The 17585-nt window shown below is 39.0% G+C and overlaps 1 long non-coding RNA gene across 1 annotated transcript in view; it reads left to right on the top strand.

Moving 5' to 3' along the window:
- The window catches only part of LOC123334497, a 42219-nt gene that overhangs the window by 16780 nt on the left and 7854 nt on the right, over positions 1–17585 (top strand). The window contains exon 2 of the long non-coding RNA XR_006552466.1: positions 12149–12319. This is a non-coding gene — a long non-coding RNA (uncharacterized LOC123334497). The remainder of the gene's footprint in view (positions 1–12148; positions 12320–17585) is intronic.

Genomic DNA, 17585 nt, shown 5'->3' on the forward strand with positions numbered 1-17585 from the left:
AAGTACCTCAGCCACATTGTCATTATGAAATGTAGCATCATAGGCACCTCTGTTGCATTCATGCTATTTATACAGAGAAGCTGGCCTTCAGATGGGAATTATTATTCAAGCAGTGGTACATTGATGTGAAGGTTGTTAAAAAATACAGATCACTTGATGGGCAAGGTCCAGGATACTTGGTTTTGTCAATTGTTATGGGAGGTAAACTGATCTTTTTCAGCTCTATCCTGCTGGTGGTAGATAATATTCCCTTAAACAGCCCTCTCCTGGTCCACTATAACAAGGCTACGCTGTGTTTCCCTGCCTTGTGCTGTTCTTGTCTCTTTAAAGGTCCAACCCAAACATCACCTCCACCTCTTCCTCTCTGTCTTGGTCCACCAAGCATCAATTTTCTGTCCCTGTTAAACCTCTGCCTTGTCTTTCAAATTCACTGCACACCATTGCTTTCTATTTCATAAGCTACGTTCTATAGGATGCGTTTCTTTGCCCAAAAGGAAGGACTGCAGTAGCGCCTCAGTAATAGGAAAAAAGCACCAGTGAGTTAAAGGATGGAGCTCAGAGTTGTACTGCTGCACTAAGAGGTAAGAGCTGTTATTAGAAACTCTACTGACAGTAGCAATACAGAAAATAAATGTAATGAATGAGACTGAGTAAGAAAGTCTGAACTAGTTCAAAATTTGCATCTATCTAGGGGGTTTCCCCAGTGGCTCAGCTGTAAATAATCCACCTGCAATGCAGGAGATGAAGGAAATGTGGCTTGATCCCTGGGTCAGGAAGATCCCCTGGAGTAGGAGGAAATGGCAACCCATTCCAGTATTCCTCCAGTATTCACGGACGGAGGAGCCTGGCAGGCTACAGTCCATAGGTCAACAGAGTCAGACATGACTGAACATAACACACATCTATCAATCCATCATCTATCTAGCTATATTTCTATCTATATACATATTAAACCAGTTTGGAGTTTCTTACTCACACTCTTATTCATTCATTTTATTTTCCATACTGATAGATAGTTATAGATACAGATGATATAAGTATAGAGCTAGAGAGACACTATTGTCTACCATACTGGGTTGAAAACTTAGGCATCACAATTTGTTCAATAAATAAAAATTCACCGGTTGTCTTTATAATGTGTAAATGACCAAAATTTTCCAAAATATGACTTGCTCTACTGGGATTCTTCCACACAGAAATGTTTTTGCATTTCAAAATGCAACTTTATATATTCATTTTCATACCATTTATTTGAGCTTTTCACCAATGTGTTAAATTATGGAGTATTCCAACTGGAGTCAATTTAGAAAAATCTGAACACTTTGGTCAAGTTAATACCAAAGGTATTTTATTCTTCCAGATAAATTTTGCCAGAAAGGATTTTGATTTCCCCCCCCTCCATTCAGGCTCTGATTAATCTAAGAAACATAATGTTGGCAAAGTAATGTTATTGATTTGCACTCAGAAATTATTCTTCCTTGTCTATAAGTTTTGCTTATTTATAATTTGAGTGTGTGTGTGTTAGTCGCTTAGTAGTGTCTGACTCTTTGCAACCCTGTGGACTGTAGCCCACCATGCTCCTCAGTCCATGGAATTCCTGAGGCAAGAATACTGGTAAGGGTTGTCAATCCCTTCTCCAGGGGATCTTCCTGACCCAGGGATCAAATCCACATCTCTTGCATTGCAGGAAGATTCTTTACCTACTGAGTCACCTGGGAAGATGGAGTAATAAATGTCTATAATTTAATAAATTTAGAATGATAAATTTAATAAATATAGAATACCTCTAATTTAAGAATTATAAAAGGAGAGTACCAAGGATGCTAAAACAATAAGATCTGGTGCTAAAGTTATATTGTTTCAGTGTTTCCTAGAGCATGAAAGATGAATGTGCGTATGTGTAGCACTCATCAAAGTAACAGAATAAAAAACCACTTCCAAACCAGGTTAGATAAAATAATCAAACTTCACACCAAGTCCAGAATGATTAAAAGCTCACTGCTGACACCTTATGACCCCACATTCAGTATCTTATACATCCTATAAAGCTGGTAAGCATCAGGCCATGCTGAGTAATATAAAAGATTTTCTGGAAAACACAGCTTTCTGAAAGATATCTGAAGATGGAAGCACAAAATCCCTGCTCCACTAGAGAGCACTAATGACCAGACTCCCATTGCTGAAACTTTGGCAGAGATAATTTAACTTTTTATCCATCTCCTCAATACACTTTAACCATTCCACCAAAGAAGCATGGGATTTTTCTAATACATATGAGGAAGAATATTCTAATAGGATCTTTAATAGAGAAGATGCATCAGTGTTTGGTCTTATGATAGTATCTGGCCAAAAATATAGAAGTAGATTGCAAAATCATTCATATCACCTTGTTGTTTTTTTTGTTTTTTTTTTTTTAAACTCCAACATACCACCACAGGACTTCAAAGTTGCAAACAATGTCAACACTAGTAGGGGGGAAATGATAAACATGACAGTGTGGGATATGATGTCATTCCACTGCTCAAAATGCTGACTTGATATCAGCCAGAGTTATTTAATGCTCCCTGAGGTTCACTGGCAATCTTACAGGGATCTTCTAGTTTTTAGAGACTAAAGAAATCCAGAAAGCAATAGCCAGATTATTACGCCATTATCAAAAAACTACAAAACAATTGGGTAGAAGTGATGGTGATGGGTATTAAAGATATTACATGTCAGTAACACGGAACTAAAAATAACAATTTAAAAGCTTCCAACTAAACTAATTTTTTATCAACTTGCATTTGTTTTATGCTGAATTTATTGCCAGGAAATATAATTTTGCTTCTTTTATTTCTTCAGGGATATCTTCTTCTGTGCAAACTCAGCTTGTGATTTAAGAACAATAGGTTCTTTTTCAGTAAGATCATCTCCCTGTAGCAGGGTGAGCTCCTATATGAGTTAATCCACCCATGAGCTCTGTGAATAAACAGCACACCCTAAGGGGCTTTGTTCACCTGGATGAGCATAATGATTAGAGAATCTACATTAAGTTCAATGTTATTCCACATTTTTAAGCAAGTGCAGCAAAAAAGTCAGCAGGGTTTCTGCAACACTGACCATGTGCTCAGATCCATTGCTTTTTCTAGGCAAACATACCAGTTCCACCATTGTAGCAATGGAATGGCACAAACTTGTTTCTATAAAGTGACATCTTTCTGATACTTTGTGGCTTTTCACATATGCATATCCTTGATGGCCTGAGTCCACAGGTGTTCTTAAGGTGATCACAAAGATTTAAAACTCTTGATTTGCATTATTTTGTGGGACTTTCTTGGTCAAGTGCGCAGCCTAAGAGATCACCTTAGGCTACCTGCAGGAAGAGCAAAATGAAATATTTTTGAAAAATATATTTTTATCATGTCCTCAGAAAACTTGAGAAATGGTGTTCTGTGGAGAAGTCTTGTACAAAGATTTGTTTGGTTGCCAGCTTATTCTGAGTCAAAATCCACAGATAATGATTGAGAACTCAAACTTCCTATAATCAAATGAGTATTGGGTATAGAATTTCTCAGACTCGGTTGTAAGCATGATGATTTGGGATCTCTTTGGTATAATCTCATTCCCTTTGCTGTGGGTATCACCTGTTTCATAGCTGGCTCCATACTTCCTGCTTAAATCTGTGCTCTTGCCTGTTTTTCCACTTTCATTGAGATACATCAGTCCATTCAATCCATTTAGCTAGAAAATTGTGTCATCAATCTCTCTCCATCCAACTGGCTAAGTCCTACTGACTCTCCTTTTTAAAATTTGTTATTATTTTAGAATTATCTTCATTTATTTATTTTTATTGAAGTATAGTTACTAGTATAGTATACATACATATATGTGTATATACATGTATATTCTTTTTCCGATTCTTTCCCCTTATAGGCTATTATAGAATGTTGAGTATATAGTGGGTCCTTATTTTATTTATGTATTTTATACATAGTAGTGTGGATTCTTCTTAAACCCCCCTCAACTCTTTCCTCTCATTTCTAGCCTCTCTATGATAACTTTAGTTTGGCCCTAATTTCTCTCACTTAGATTTAGAAATTATTAGATAGTTTATCCCTCTGTTCCAGTCTAACTTTCCAATTCACCTTCCCTATTAGCATAAGTGTTTTCTCTCTCAACTATCTAAGTGATATGTCATTCCCTACTTAAACACTCAAATACTTGTATGGCTCCTTATTGCCTGTGAGAGTGCTCTTTATATTTTTTAATATTACAGTATGTTGTAATAAGTGCTAGAGTTGACATATGCAAGATATATCCATGTTGCAAAGGTGGATAAGAGCAACACTACTCTATTATGATGCAAAACCTCCTTTATCATCTTCACTACTCATAGGAGGGATCACACCCTTGGAATAAGGGACAATTTACCAAAAAGTAGGTGCTAAAGTAAGCTGAAACTAGAACACAGGCTTTGGAGTCAGTCATAAATTCAATTTTTGAATCTATTATGTACAAGATGCACATTTGGACAGGTCACTATACCTTTCTAAATCCAGTTTTTCACCTGTGAATTGGGAATAATTATGCTTGTATTATTATTATTATTATGACTCATTGGAAAAGACCCTGACACTGGGAAAGATAGAAGGCAGGAGGAAAGGGGGACGACAGAGGATGAGATGGTTTGATGGCATCACTGACTCAACGAACGTGAGTTTGAGCAAGCTCTGGGGGATAGTGAAGGACAGGGAAGCCTGGCGTGCTGCAGTCCATGGGGTCGCAAAGAGTTGGACATGACTGAGTGACTGAACAACAACAACAATGTCTCTGTTAGAGCTTCTATGACAGTTTGTTAAGGCAATTAATTTAATGCCTTGAACACAATGCCTAGTGCAAAGCATGTATCCATAAGTGTTATTTCTTGTCCCTGTAAAGACACTCAGGAACACAAGAGAATGCCTTACTTTGAAAAGCTATTTCAAGCAGGAAAAATTACTGTCCTGCTGTACTTCACTCCTTTTAATAGCTGAGTAATATTCCATTGTAGATGTGTACCACACCTTCCATTTATCTGTTGTTGGACATTTAGGTTATTTCCATGTCTTGACTATTACAAATAGTGCTTCTATGAACATAGGAGTGCATGTATCTGTTCAGATTATAGTTTTGTCTGGGTATATGCCCAGGAGTGGGAGTGCAGGACCATATGGTAGCTCTCTGCTGTTCTGTGCCTATCCATGGAGAACAGTGTGGCCTATTTGAGGAACTCTAAGTGGCAAGAAGCAAGAAAAGGAGAAAAAACAGATGAGAATTGAGAAGAAAGTAGTGGCTTGTTCTTAGAGGGTCTTCTATTTCACCTTCTGGCCTTTCTTCTCTTGATCTCTTCAATCAAGCCTCTTCAGTTTTCTTGTCATTTTTATTCCCTTCTTAACTAAGTTTATAGACCTCGTAGGTCATATTCACTGCTTCTACTTCCTCAGCCCACTTCAATCTAGAACCTAGCCCTATCACTCCACTGACATTATCATCATCAACATCACCAACCAATTCTAATAGTCACATCTAATGAACACTTGTCAGTCCACAGTCTTCTGGAACTCTTGGCATGATTTTGCTATATTACTAGCCTTTTGGAAAGTAACTTCCTTCTTGATTTTGATTATGTTTTTCACTTTCATGGCTTTATTTTTATCTCTCTGGACCTTCCTTTCCCATCTCTTTCAAGAGATTTTAATTCTTTGCTATCTCTTAAATATGTGATTCTGTCCTTGAATCTTTCCTTCCTTCATTCTGATTCTCTCATCTTCAAAAATAACAACAGGCATCCACTATGTACTTATGACTCTCGAATCTAAAATGTATCTGTCGACCACATCTCTCTACTTAAAACTTCCATCTCCCCACTGGACTAAGTTTTATAAAAGCCAAGTCATATCTTTCTTGTTCACTCCTTTAACAGCTGTCTAACTATGGTGGATAGCACTTCTCTCCTCAATTCTTGGCCCCTTGCTGTATTCACACCCATGTGACTTTACATTCCCTCCTATAGAGATAGGATTCTTTCCCCAACAGATTGATATAAGATTTGGCCAAATGACTTGGTTTGGTCAATGTAGTACAGGCCAGGTGACACTATGTCAGTTCCAAACCTAGTCATAAGAAATGCCATGCCATCATTAAGAAGTCCACAAACAATAAATACTGGGGGTGGTGTAGAAGAGGGAACCATCCTACACTGTTGGTGGGAATATAAGTTGATACAGCTGCTATGGAAAACAATATGAAGGTTCCTTAAAAAAACTAAAATTAGAGCTACCACATGAGGAGGGCATGGCAACCCACTCAGGTATTCTTGCCCGGAGAATCCCCATCGACAGAGGAGCCTGGCAGGCCCTGGTCCATGGGGTCGCAATGAGTCAGACATGACTGAGCAACTAAGCACAGCACCACACAGAGCTACCATATGATCCTGCACTCCCACTCCTGGGCATATACCCAGACAAAACTATAATCTGAAAAGATACATGCACCCCTATGTTCATAGAAGCACTATTTGCAATAGTCAAGACATGGAAACAACCTAAATGTCCATAGACAGATGAATGGAAGCTGTGGTACATATATATATACAATGGAATATTACTCAGCTATTAACAGGAGTGAAGTAATGCCATTTGCAGCAATAGGGATGGATCTAGAGATTATCATACAAAGCAAAGTAAGTCAGAAAGAGAAAGACAAATGCCATATGATATTACTTCTATGTTGAATATAAAATATGACACAAATGAACTTATCTATGAAACAGAAACAGGTTCACAGACAGAGAACAGACATGCAGTTGCCAATGGGGGAGGGATGAATTGAGAGTTTGGGATTAGTAGATGCAAACTGTTACATGTAGAAGGTATAAACAAGGCCTTACTGTATAGCACAGGAAACTGTATTCAATATACTGTAATAGCCATAATGGAAAAATTATGAAAAAAGGAGATGTATATGTGTGTATATATATATATATATATATGAATCACTTTGCTATGCATTAGAAATGAATTCAACATTATAAATCAACTATATTTCAATAAAATAGATTAAAAAAAGAAGTGTCATGTGTTCCTATCCTCCCCTCTGGAGGACTCTGTCATGAAAAGAGCTTCCACTGAGAAATTGGTGCCCCTTCAGCCTGAAGCCCAGAATAACTCTGATGGAAGAGAACCAGCCAAGCAATCCCTTAGGTTTGCCGAGTGAAACAGACCAGCTCCAATCAATCCACAGTTTTGTGAATGAGATGATAAAGGAATATTTTTAAGCTGCTGAATTTAAGTGACTTGTTATGTAGTATCTTTGTAATGATACCCAACAGATATACTAGCTACAATTCAACCCTTGTGATGGAAAGTTAGGGAACATAGGAATAGATGCAGATAGACTTACAGATTTAATGCTGTGGTATTGGAGTTTTTGCCATACTACTTTTATTTCCTTAATGGAGAATGAGATACAACTACTTGAGAAGTGGACTGGGTGCAGAAGGAAGAATGAGAAAAAACTGAAATTATAAAATAAAAATCTTAAGCATAGGGAAGTGGAATATGAGAAAAGGAAATTGGTTGGTTCTTCAGGCAGTCCAGCACTTTTATTCATAAGTTTACTAGCCATGCAAATTTTGACTTTTGTGACTCATATTTTTGTGTGAATTTCTACTTAGTCTTAAAAATATGAGTTTTAATTTTCTTTTGAATTTGTGTTTTTCATAAGCCAGGGTATGATGCTTTGGCATGTTTTTAATAAGTATTTTTCCATTCAGGAGGTCACCTTATAAATATTTTGTTTATAATTTGGGGCACAGAGAATATTTTATTTTTATGCCATAATGTTTTATTTGATTGGTGAAATCTGTCGGTCATTTCCTTGGTTTTAGTGTTCATGCTTCTATTGAAATTTTATAGAAAGTTCAAGAAAATAAAGTTTATTTATTTATTTTTTTTTAGAGCCAGATGTCATCATTTTCATATGATGAATTTCATTCAGAAAGATGCAGTCTAGAAAGGTTAGAACACTGACTCAGCAAGTGGTACAGCCTAGGGCAGAGAGCAGTTCTGCCTGACTCGTGGGCAGCTTATGATATTAACTGATTGTTCCAATCCCATCTCTTTTGACCATTTATAACATTCCAAAGCTAGGGACCCTCAAATTTCACCTATGCTTCACATGACATTGAGATGATGAGAACAGAAATCTACTTTGCTCTCTGGATAATCTAGAGGAGTAGGCTTTTTGGGTCTTTTCTGGTGCTGCCAAACTTCAATTCTTGTTTATGACACCTGTGTCTCTACAAGTGTCTCATGGCTTTTTTAAAAGTTGAATTTCAAACTGCACCTAAGATACTGGGCTTTTGTTTGAACATGGGATGGGTTTCAAATACTATTAAAAGTTTAAAGCATAACAATATAGTTATCTGCTGTAACATGATTTAATATTTTTGGCAGTATTAATAAAATTCTATGCAGTTTCTGCTTTTGAAGGGAATCTTTCCTATACAATAGTATTTTACTTCAGTTGCTAGTGCAAAGAGGGAGCAAAAAGGAAAATAATTTTTGAGAATTTTAACATGTAAACACTATCACAGAGATGTTGGAACATGGTCCTAGGAACATAGAGGCACCTTATCTGTATGGATTTCAAAATAAGAAATTCCCCTCAATATCTTTCCTAGATAAAATTTATTCAGATATTAAGTAAAATTTCTAATAAGTAGTCACTTTGCATTAAGATCTTTAAAAGAACTGCTGAATCAGATGTTGTAAAGAAAAATTTTGTATTCAAATTTGGACATTGAAAAGATGAGGGAATCTTTCTAAATGTTATTTTCCACAAATCCGCCCCAATGCTAGTCAGCAAAATTATGTTGCAGCCATTAATCCAGACAGGTATAACTTTTTCCACATGATGATGTGAATGTCTAAACCACCACCCCACTAACAAGAGCACAGTAACACTTTTACAAAGACATAAAAATATTTTCAGCTGGCAGAAGTTCTTACCAGGTTAGGAGATTTTCACTAGTCCTGCTATTTACATTGTGATCATGACTATGCATCTCTTAGCCATCAGTATGGGCCATCCTAGTGGCTCAGTTGTAAAAGAATCTGCCTGCAATGGAGGACACCAAAGACTGAAAAATCCCCTGGGTCAGGAAAATCTCCTGGAGGAGGAAATGGCAACCCACTCCAGTATTCTTGCCTGAAAAAAATCCCATAGACAGAGGAGTCTGGTGGGCTACAGTCCATGGGGTCACAAAGAGCTGGACATGACTAAGTGACTAAGCCACCACCAGCAGCAGCTATCAGTATCTGTAGCTTGAGAATACTCAATATCATCCCCGTGGATTATATCTTTTTATTAAAACTCTCCTCAGAGAATTTGTCTTTTAGTAAACATAGCCTGTCTTAGTCTTTGCCAATTTGCATAATGAGTTGTGTGCAGGTATCTGTATGCTTGCGTGCATGTGTAGACCTGTGGCCCAGTGAGCTTTGTGCTCTGAGTCTGAGCAGCTTGTTTTTCTTGGTTGTGTATATTTTCTAGGAAACAAGAGTCCTTGGCTGATGAGAACTATATCTTAGAAGGGAGCAAGTCCCTATCAGCTAGGTTTTTGGTTTTATGTGCGGTTTTTGTTTTGTTTTTGTTTTTTTTTTGTCCAATTTTCCATAGCAAGGAAGAGTTGTGGCTTTCCATTTCTGATATTGAATAGAACAGCTGAAACACTTCAGAATGTACTTATGTAGCCAGAGTTAGAGGTTATGGGTGAAGGAATCACTGCTATGTTATGGATTAAGTCCAGCCAGGTAACATGTAAAGCAGTGAGGCTATAATTAGCTTGGCAGCATATCTGCATCTATATTATCATATTTCTCAGCTGGGGTGTCAATAACATTGCATGTAAACAGATTCTTTATTGGACTGGATTTTTAGGAATACACACAGGATAGTTACATCCTTGGTCACTGCCAACAATATGCAAGTTATGCACCTCAGTCACTCTGATGATCTGAAATGCCCGCCCCCCATCTTAACTCACACACCTTTTCAAGACGTTTCAAAGAGCAACAGGTGACACCCTAGACTGCAAACCACTAAATAAAAGATTTCATATAGATGCTATCAATACATTTAATACAATTTTCTAAATTTTCCTAAAATGTTATATTTTCTATTCTTCCTGAAGTGTAGGGCAGTTTTTGGTCCATAATGTTTCACAAAGCACTGTATCCAAATGGGCTTTTGTTGTTTGCTCAACAAAAAAAAAGTGTGGATTCCATCTAGGATTCTGTTTCTGCTGCCACAAACTTTGGGTAGAGATTTAGAGAGACATCTCTAAAAGAGAATTCTTTGTGCCTCTCTTGAGTTTCTCTTGGAGATTCTCTGCTTCCTCCACTCTCTCAACTGCTTTGCAACTCAGGGTTTAAATGCCTAGTCTCCAACAGGTGAGAGACTAGTTGAGTTGAGTCACCTTTCACCTGAGGAAGAGATGAAAGGTCCTGAGTGATGTTCTGTGTACCTGGATTAGTAGTGTTGCTAGGCAGGGTGGAAGAAATAATCCATGGAGAAAGTAAAAAACAGAGGAAATAAAAATCAAGAATAAAATGTTGCTAAGTAGAGAATATGTAGCCCAGTGGGAGGGGAGGTGGATTTGAACTATTTGCACTACGTAGCAGAGCTGCATATTACCTGTAAGGCAAATCAGGGTCATCTGGGATGAAAAGAAGTATCCTGCTCTCTGTACAGTACTGAGGAAGGCTCACAGGCACCCCCAGCTAAGGAAAACAGCACTGATGCAGGGAACACAGGGGGAATTACACGGATTGATTCCATGCTGAGGCTTCTGCAATGGCTCTAGTTCAGGTCTGACCTGACTTCTTGAACCCATAGTGGATTTTGTTTTTATTTCTGTTTTGAAACTGTCTGACTCAGTTTAGCAAGTCCATAAACTTGTTCTATCCACTTCTGCTTTTGCATATGGGCAATGAACTACACTCATGACTTGAGACAGACAGGGAACCTGAAGTTTTAGAATAATGTGTGTATGTTAGTCGCTTAGTCATGTCTGACTGAGCCATCCCATTGACTGTAGACCACCAGGCTCCTCTGCCCATTAGAAAAATGTAAATGCATCTAATTAGATATCACAAAGGTCATATGAAATAGTATTCTTTAGTTTCATACAACAGAATAAAGCTGTACTTCTTTCAGAATAAATAACTTTAAGAAAAAATATGAGTATAGCATTTCAACACACACACACCTGCATGGAAATCCAAAAATATGAAGAAAACAAGTATAATGACTTATAGACCATCTTCTCTGTGTCAAGTACTTTATCAGACAATGAACTTATAGAATCTTTAGTTCTGTAAAGATTCAGTTCAGTTCAGTCGCTCAGTCATGTCCAACTCTTTGTGACCCCATGAATCGCAGCACGCCAGGCCTCCCTGTCCATCACCAACTCCCAGAGTTCACTCAAACTCACGTCCATTGAGTTGGTGATGCCATCCAGCCATCTCATCCTTTGTCGTCCCCTTTTCCTCCTGCCCCCAGTCCCTCCCAGCATCAGAGTCTTTTCCAATGAGTCAACTCTTCGCATTAGGTGGCCAAAGTACTGGAGTTTCAGCTTTATCATTCCTTCCTTAAGCATCATTCCTTCCAAAGAACACCCAGGGCTGATCTCCTTTAAAATGGACTGGTTGGATCTCCTTGCTGTCCAAGGGACTCTCAGGAGTCTTCTCCAACACCACAGTTCAAAAGCATCAATTCTTCGGCGCTCAGCCTTCTTCACAGTCCAACTCTCACATCCATACATGACCACTGGAAAAACCATAGCCTTGACTAGACGGACCTTTGTTGGCAAAGTAATGTCTCTGCTTTTGAATATGCTATCTAGGTTGGTCATAACTTTCCTTCCAAGGAGTAAGCGTCTTTTAATTTCATGGTTGCAGTCACCATCTGCAGTGATTTTGGAGCCCCAAAAAATAAAGTCTGACACTGTTTCCACTATTTCCCCATCTATTTCCCATGAAGTGGTGGGACCGGATGCCATGATCTTTGTTTTCTGAATGTTGAGCTTTAAGCCAACTTATTCACTCTCCTCTTTCACTTTCATCAACAGGCTTTTGAGTTCCTCTTCCCTTTCTGCCATAAGGGTGGTGTCATCTGCATATCTGAGGTTATTGATATTTCTCCCGGAAATCTTGATTCCAGCTTGTGCTTCTTCCAGCCCAGCGTTTCTCATGATGTACTCTGCATATAAGTTAAATGCAGATCACTAAAGTCCCGTAAGGTGAGTACATTTTACAAATGAGGAAACTGAATTGGAGAGAGTTTGAGTTACTTGGATATTGGACATGCAATATTTTGTACAGCCAAGATTTCAACCTAGTCTGTAATTTCAAAATTTATAGATTTTGATATTATTTTCAGTGCATGAGATTAGATTACTACAGGAGTAAAGGCAGTATTGTTACTTTTTGGGAAGTGATTTGTCCCAGCCAAAGAAGAATATCGATAGTACTGTTTTCAGACATTTTTCCAAGTTCAAAAAAGAATGACTGAGAAGTTATGGAGAACTTTGATTCCATAGCTATCAGCCATAAATTCTTTAAATTATTGATAATATTGGGCTCTGAGAAAATAGATAAAGACATAAGTAGACTACTGTGGGCTTCATTAAGCAAATAAAGGAGAGCTGATTAGTGAAAGAAAGCAATAGGAACTTTGCAAGTAGTCACATAATTTTGAGTTTAAATTGGTTTGTGACAAGGGCATTTATTTCAGAACTTATCATGTGGTTAAGAATAAACTTTGGAAACTAGAATGTTCCCTTTTATGGAAAGTTGAACAAATTGTGATACATGAAAACCCTGGAAAATTATATAGTCATTCAAAAGAAAGCATTAGATCTATGTCAATTGTCTGGGACAGAGTCCATGATTATAGTGAGGGAGAAAAGCAAGACACAGAGATGAATACATAATGTGATCCATGACTCAGGTTGGATTCTCCAGGAAGCAGAAACTGAGATGGAGTTAATGACTCTAGGATATTTATTAGGGAGTGTTTTAGAATCCACACTCATCGGCATGGAAAAAACCAAGACTGGGCAGAGGGTGAAAATCAGCTGTGAAATGGGCCTGATGAGAATCTTGGCTGACCCAAGGAGATCGTCTAGGGATAAAGTGGGCCATTAGAATAATGTCCCTAATCTGGGACAAAATGGCCAGGAAGTCGTACTGTGACCTGGATCAGGCACTTACTTGATGTGGGCTGCTCAGAAAATAGTGTGATCTTGGGTGAGGTGTTCTCTGAAGCTAAGGCAATCCCTGAAGACAAGGAGAGCTGAAGGCTGCTGACAGCACCCTGGGTTCTAGGGCTTCCCATCACAATACCTGAAGCAAATTATGCCCAGACTCAAAAGGGGCAAATGCATTTGTAAATGATTATATAAGCATGGGGAAAAGTAAACCTTGGTGATGGGGAAAGTAATTGGGCTGAGGGTAGTGTAAGGAATCAAAACAAAACAAAAGGTAAAAATATTAATAACAAAAAGGTAAATCTTATTTAGGTAAAATTAAAAATATATTCATATAGTTCTGAGAAAGAAATATTAAAGAATGGCCATTTGATAATGTTTATCTAGGTTGTAATATTACCTGTCCATTGTACATCTCTATACCATTTAAGTAAAATTATTTAGAAAATTTGAAAAATTATGATGCTATTAAAAATTGATAGCAAATTATATCATTACTAGATATTCTTAAAATAAGATCTTAAATAGAGTTTGAGACTTTTAGGTCATGTAGAAAGATGTTCTAAAGCAAGATGATTTTTGACACATCAAAATTATAAAACCAGTCATAACCTCCAAAAGTTAAAGTTAATAAATTAAATCTTCATATATAGCTTGCATTTATTCAAATATTTCTTGGGGACTTTCAATAAACCAGGATCTGTTCTAGGATATTGGATTATACCTGAAAAGAATGCAAACAAAAATTCCTGCTCATGTGCCTTTCACATTCTATAGGAGAGAAAGAAAAAAAAATAAGCAATAAGAACAATAAATGAGTAAATTCTATGATAGGTTTACAGTTGTTGAAGGCCAGTTCACAGGGAAACAGACTGTCAGACTTTGAAATTTGCATTCAGGAATGTTTTGGAGAATGCTCTTGGGAAGAACAGCTAAGATGAGAGGAAGGAAATATACACAAGTAACCCAAAGTGACCTATTGGCAGCCAGAGTTTCACTCTCACTGTGACTCCTGCTGGAAGTGTTCCCATCTGGCAGCAAGTCCACTAGGCTAGTAGAAGCTATGGCTGAGGTCCCTTCAGACTCTATGTCTTGATTCAGAAAAGGAGAGTTATCACAGCGCTGAACCAAGACTGTGAGACTATCCTGTTGCCCATTTGAAGTGAATACAAGTGGTTTCCTGCTCACTTTTCTGAGGAGGTGGGAATAAAAGCTCTCTGGCCAGACCACTTACTCTATATCATGTACCTGAGGCAATGTGACCCAGTTCTGGCAAATATACTACATCTAGCAAAGCAGATGCACTTGGTATTTCTAGGCTGAGTTTTCAATAAGTGGCCCACTCTAAACCAGGATCCATCTGGGTTTTGTAGGGACCCAGCTGGTGAATTAAATGGAACTATGAGATGGATCACTAATCCTGAATCCGTTATATCTTTAATAAAGGCAATAATATTTGCTTATTTTCCCCTGGTTTCAATATAATATATCCAGATACATCTGAAGGGCATGATTCAGAGACTTTGCCTTTGCATAGCCCACTTCGAATGTTCTTGACCTAAAAGTCAAACAGCCAGTAAGAGGTATTTTCAAACGCTATGCATGTCCATTTCAACTGTGCGTTCAGAGGCCAAGTGAGTATGAAAACCCACTGGTCCCAGTGAACTCTGTGTGAGTCATGCCTGGGGCTTGTCTCCATTGATTAAGTCCCCTACTTCTGCCCTGAACTGAAGGGCCTTAATGATGCTGTGGGCCTCCAGGTAGCTATGTCAACTTGGAACCTGTGTCAAGAGATCTTGAAAGATTTGGACTTTCTTCCTCACTCCAGTGTAAAGTTACTCAAGCAAATGTCAAGGTCCCCTTGGAAGCTACTAGGATAATCATTACTATATGGGGACTGGGTACCCTTTCCATGGTGTTAACAGTTTCTTCCTTCTACAGTACATGTCTCTCCTTCAATTAAAAATTTCTAGGTCTATATTAATGCATATAGACTTCCCTGGTGGCTCAGATGGTAAAGCGTCTGTCTACAATGCAGGAGACTAGGGTTCAATCCCTGGGTCGGGAAGATCCCCTGGAGAAGGAAACGGCAATCCACTCCAGTACTATTGCCTGGAAAATCCCACGGACAGAGGAGCCTGGTAGGCTACCGTCCATGGGATTGCAAAGAGTCGGACACGACTGAGAGACTTCACTTTCACTTCATGGAATCTTGGGCTTCCCTGGTGGCTCAGTCAGTAAAGAATCTCCTTGCAATCCAGGGACACAGGTTCAATCCTTGGGTCAGGAAGATCCCCTGGAGAAGGAAATGACAACCCATTCCAGTATTCTTGCCTGGGAAATCCCATGGACAGAGAAGCCTGGTGGGCTACAGTCCATGGAGTCTCAAGAGTTGGACACAACTTAGTGACTAAATCACCACCACCACCATGTGGAATCTTGAAAAATGGTACTGTGCTAAGTCACTCAATTGTGTCTGAATCTTTGCAACCCCATGGACTGTAGCCCTCAAGGATCCTCTGTCCATGGAGATTCTCCAGGAAAGGATACTGGAGTGGGTTTCAATGCCCTTCTCCAGGGGATCTTCCTGACGAACCCAGGTCTCTTGCATTGCAGGCAGATTCTTTACCATCTAAGCCACCAGGAAAAGCCAGGAAAAAATGGTACAGACGAACTTATTTGTAGGGCAGGAATAGAGATGTAGACATAGAGAAAGAATGTGTGGTGGACATGGAGGGGAAGAGGAGGGTGGGATGAATGAGGAAATTGGGATTGACATATATACACTGCTGCTATTGCTGCTAAGTCGCTTCAGTCATGTCTGACTCTGTGCGACCCCATAGATGGCAGCCCACCAGGCTTCCTCGTCCCTGGGATTCTCCAGGCAAGACCACTGGAGTGGGTTGCCAAAATAGATAGCTAGTGGGAAGCTGCTATAAAGTACACGTGAACTCAGCTCAGTGCTTTCTGATGACCTACATGAGTGAAATTGAGGGGCAGGGGGAAGGAGGGAGATCCAAGAGAGAGGGGATATATGTACACATATAGCTGATTCACTTCATTGTACAGCAGCGACTAACACAACATTGTAAAACAATTATACTGCAATAAAAAGCAAAAATTTAATTAAAAATAAAAAAATTCTAGGTCTGAAAACTGAGCCACGTCTGGAATCTGGGTAGGAAAAAGATTGAAACTTTTTTTATTAGATTAACTGCCTACAGGCTTCTGATCATCCATCCTTTATTTTTATCGTGCAGCTTGAGCACAACCTTTGCTGGCTGCCCACATAGAACCATCTCTCTAGCTCTCTGCAGGTCCTCTTCTGGCCTCCGCTCCCATGTTTATGTTCATTACAGTAATTGCCCTAATGGGCACACTGCCACCTTGCCTCTATTAACTAGAGATCCTAGGAGTCCCACTGCTGTCAGGGAGCCCAATTATTAGCGGTTATCTCCTAGTGTTATCCCTACCCTCTAGAGAACATCTCAGTAACGCTTATACTCCTCTCACTACCATATTGCTTATTCCTTTGGTAAGTGGAATTTTCTCTCTTGGAACATAGTAGTCTGGTAGGTTTTCTGACCTACTCAGTGTATCCACTCAGGCATGCCTATCTCTGTGAGCTCTTTGATCCCTCTGCAGCTCTAAGCCACAGCAGTTCTAGCACTTCTGCCTCACAGAGTATATAGTCCACCACCTTCTCTAAGCTGTGAGGCATGACCCTGTTTGCCCTCCTCCCAGGGTTTTGCATGGGTTTTAAGTCCTGTAACCTAAGAAAGTGCTCTCACATCAAAAAACTCTCATATCTGACATCCTTAGAATGCAATCCCATGTATACTCTCCTGGATCCAGCCAGTACAGATTGGCTAGCTCTTCCTTCAGCTTGCAGTCCCATTGATACTTTAGAATATTCAGCACTTCCCCAGATGAGTTAGTTGGTGATGTGACCACAGTTGTTGGCTTAGACCAGGAGAGAGGGAGGGAGAGAAATGGAGGCATATCTTGAGAAAAGCACATTGTCTTGCAGAAAAGACACCTCACGCAAAGGTAATCTAGCCTATTAATTAACAAGGAGAAGTGTCTTACTTTGATGGTCTCAGAGGGTTCAGGAGTATCTGGAGATTTAATGTGTAGAAGTTCTGCAACCCAGACATCACATCCCAGTTTTCAGAGTTCTACTACTTCCCAACCAGGGACCTGACTTTGCCACAGCAGACCTCCTAGAGTAGAGTATTATACTTTCTGAAGAGCTCTGTGTGTTCAGTTGCTTGGTCATGTCCAACTCTTTGTGACT

This window comes from Bubalus bubalis, chromosome 7 (genome assembly GCF_019923935.1).
Source record: "Bubalus bubalis isolate 160015118507 breed Murrah chromosome 7, NDDB_SH_1, whole genome shotgun sequence".
Taxonomy (NCBI): Eukaryota; Metazoa; Chordata; class Mammalia; order Artiodactyla; family Bovidae; genus Bubalus; species Bubalus bubalis.